General features: G+C 42.2%; 1 non-coding gene across 1 annotated transcript; it reads left to right on the forward strand.

The window, feature by feature from the left end:
• The first annotated feature begins 1,513 nt into the window (after positions 1 to 1,513).
• TRNAS-UGA (transfer RNA serine (anticodon UGA)) lies at positions 1,514 to 1,595 on the forward strand. Its single transcript has one exon. It is a non-coding gene; the product is annotated as a tRNA-Ser (tRNA).
• Positions 1,596 to 3,600: the final 2,005 nt, after the last annotated feature.

The raw sequence follows: 3,600 nt of genomic DNA on the forward strand, positions 1-3,600 counted from the left end.
AACATGCCTTTGTAAAATGTCCCTCTCCAGATTTCCTGTCAGCACCTTTAGGTACCGGAAGCTGCTATAAGGTCTCCCCAGAGCCTTCTCTTCTTCAGGGTGAACAATCACAACTCTCTCAGCCTATCTTCATGTGAGAGCTGCTCCATCATGCTGATCATCTTTGTGGCCCTCCTCTGGACTCACTCAAGCAGGTCTGTGTCCCTCTTGTCGGGGAACTGAGTTCTTTTGAAATTACAGAAACACCTTGTGCTTTCTATGTCTCTCTGTCCTCTATATTCCCCAGGTTAGGTTGGAGAGAAAAGTCCTAAAAGATTAATTTTATAAGACTATTTTGAGATCCTTATGAATCCAGCAATACTTCTACTGCTGAGGAAAGTTAAGGAATTATTAAAGAGTATTTCTTAATTAGTAACCCATACAAAACAAAACAAAACAAAAAAACCCACCTAGAAAACAGAAATGGGGTGGATGGCTGGGAAGAGAAGCACAATCATCAACATCCCTTCAGCTATTAAATAAAAAAAAAAAGTGTTAACAAAAACTGTGACTCTAGAAAGGGAAATAGGGTAAAATTCCTAGCATAAGCATACCCAGCAAACTGAAGGGATGAAAAGGGAAATTATTTGTATCTACTGCAGCATTTATATAAAGTCAAGTAAGATTTAATTTTCATTATACTACTCCTGACACAATTAACTATTGCTGGGGTAAAAAAAAAAAAAAACAAAACACCACAGTGAATGAAATCACACATAAAAGTTACAACAGAATTCTTGTTATAGCTGAGGAACAGAACAGTAAAACCAGGAAAGGTATTTACAGCACCACTGTAAGAATGAATGCAATGCCTGATAGTTACTTGATTTTGTAGCACAAACTGATTGCATTCAAACTAGCAAATCCAAGCGTGCCTGCAAACATTCCCAGGCAGAATTTGCAGGAGCACAGAGGCTTTACGTTTTAGGTTGAAAACCCTAGCAGCATATAAAGTGGCATTTATTTTTTCCTGAGCTGAAAAGCTGCATGAGTAATTCAGTCAAGTTACTCCGTACTCTGGAAAAAGTACAGTGAACTGCACCGGCTGTCTTCTCAACAGCAAGAACTGATGTTTATAGCAGTGAAAAGATTACTGTATGAAAGATGGCGCTAATTTCAGCTGCCTAAAGCTTCACGGTACTGAGCAGAATGGAATTCTTTTAACTGGGGAGAAAGAAAGGAAATTTAAAAGGTGACAGTGGTTGCTAACACGTCTGCTTCCCCACGCTCAAACAGTACTCTCAAATCCACCGGCACGCACTCCCGGACTACCCTCTAACCGGGCACGGCTGAGATGCAGGGTACACCCGTCCGCTGCAACGCCACTGCTACTGCGAGGCGGCCACGACGGCGGGCGGGGGTGAGCAGCCGTGAGAAGCGGCGGTGCCCATTGGCTCCTCGCACGGGTGGAGGCAGAACTTCCGCCGCCGGAACACTGGGTAAGGATTTCAGCCCAGAGGAGTTGATACCAACAGCAGCGATGGCCGAGTGGTTAAGGCGTTGGACTTGAAATCCAATGGGGTCTCCCCGCGCAGGTTCGAACCCTGCTCGCTGCGGCCCCGTGGGGGTTAGCGTTTTTGTGTGGTATTTATCCGATTGCAACTCATTAGGCTACACCTATACACTCCTGCCCTGCTTTTGTAAAGAAATAAAAGCAGTATCAAAGCAGTAATAGGTCCCACCCATGCCTGTAATCTAGAACAGATGAGAGAAACTATGTAATGCAGTTTTACGTAACATTCCAAATTAATAAAAAGAATTAAAAGAGTCAAAATACTAAACAGAGTGGGCAAGCTTTGCACTAAGTCCTTCTTTTTCACTGCATCTCTGAAGAAGTTGCCAGGTTTTTTACTGGCCATTCAGTCTTATTTCCAAAAGATGTTTCACTGCTTCAGCAGATCTGAAGACAAAGCACCAACCCAGTAAATATTATTAGGAAGTCCGCAATTTCAAAATGTCCTTTTCACTGGAGCTTTGTGGGAATGAAAATGTCAAATGACTGACACCAAAATATGTGGTTATTTTGAATTTTATGTTGAAAAGCAGGCTGTTGGAAAAGTAGCAAAAATCTCCTTTAAGGATGTATTTGCATTCAATGAACCTTTTCTCCTTGAAACTGATTTTCCTTAAAATTTGCAGTTGAAAAATAAAAAAGCAGCCACAAAAATAAGCAAACAAAAAAGTTATTTTCCACCCTCACCCTTCAGCAAGATTTATTAAAATGTTTCCATGAAAGCACTAAAGAACCATATGGTTTTAATTGCAATAATTCTTTGTATTTCCAGAAGAAAGTAAGGACTGCTAAAAGGCCAACTAAAGCTACATATGCATTAGTAACACTAGTGTTTGGAGTTCAGTGCTCTCCTCTTGACACCTATCACTTTCATCTCCATTTTATAACAAAGAGTTAAAGTAGTACTGTCCTGATCTGCTTCCGTTTTAAACCTCAGGTATAACACTGAGAAAGAGCAAGGCAGTAATAACTCTGGTGCTGGAGTACAGACCCCGAAAGGTGCATTTGGGCTTAACCCATGTTACCAACATGTACCATCTCTGCCCCTCAGTGCAATTTTCCTCCCCAAACCTGGCTCAGGCTCACTGCACAGTACCGTTAGGGATCAAGGTGCCTCCAGACATCTAAACAAAGAGATGCTCAAGATGTCAAGTTCCCTTGCATCATCAACTATCCACACTAAAGCAAGCAGCCTAGTCCTTTGGCAGTGGCAGGCCAAGGATGGACATGGGAAGACTTTGAAAGCAAGGACTGGAAGTAGTAGAAAGCACCAAAAGCACCCAGGTCCAACCATCTGGCACAGTCTCTTACTCCTCTGGAACTTTCTGCTCATCCTCCTGCCCCCCCTGATCCCATCAATATTATTCACACAAAGTTGCTTATGACGAGAAGCTGACAGTCCTCCTCTTGGGGGCTCCACGGAAATTACTGCCAGTGAAGGACCAGCTCTGACAATCCTGGCAAAATAAATGTAGTTTCTGTAAGGATTAATGCCTGATAGTCAAACTGCATCCATCTCCTTAGGAAAGATGTTTCCCTTTGGTGCCAAGAGTCCTTTGATATTTTTTTGAGAAACAGTTTTGACAAAGCAACAAGCAAATAATTTTGTCCAAAGCACATCAAGACTGGAAACCTAACAAACACTGGCAGCAAATTTCTTCTAGAAGTAACCCCTCTTCCTTACTGCCCCACCAGAAGAAGGGAACAAGATCAAACCACGTGAGGATAGAATCAAGAGGAAAGAAAATTTGTTTTCTCCAGCATCCATCACCTGTGACAGGTTAGGATATCCATCAGAGATATAAAATGTGTAAAAGTTCCCAGTGTGTATTGTGCACTATCATAATGACTCAGACACAAGCCTTTCAAATCTGGGACAAAAAAAATACATGAAGAGCCTCATCTTCATTAACATGGGCGGAAGAAAAGACTAATAACTGAAGGTGAAAGAACAAACATACACAGTGTCTCCCATTACGGGGGAGGCTCGGTACCTCTTATAACAGCAGGATGAGCACGTACACTGGGTTGCAATAAAAATACCCAGC

Source organism: Pezoporus occidentalis, unplaced genomic scaffold (genome assembly GCF_034315485.1).
Source record: "Pezoporus occidentalis ecotype Australia unplaced genomic scaffold, CSIRO_AGI_Poc_V1 ctg457, whole genome shotgun sequence".
In the NCBI taxonomy this organism is placed as follows: domain Eukaryota; kingdom Metazoa; phylum Chordata; class Aves; order Psittaciformes; family Psittacidae; genus Pezoporus; species Pezoporus occidentalis.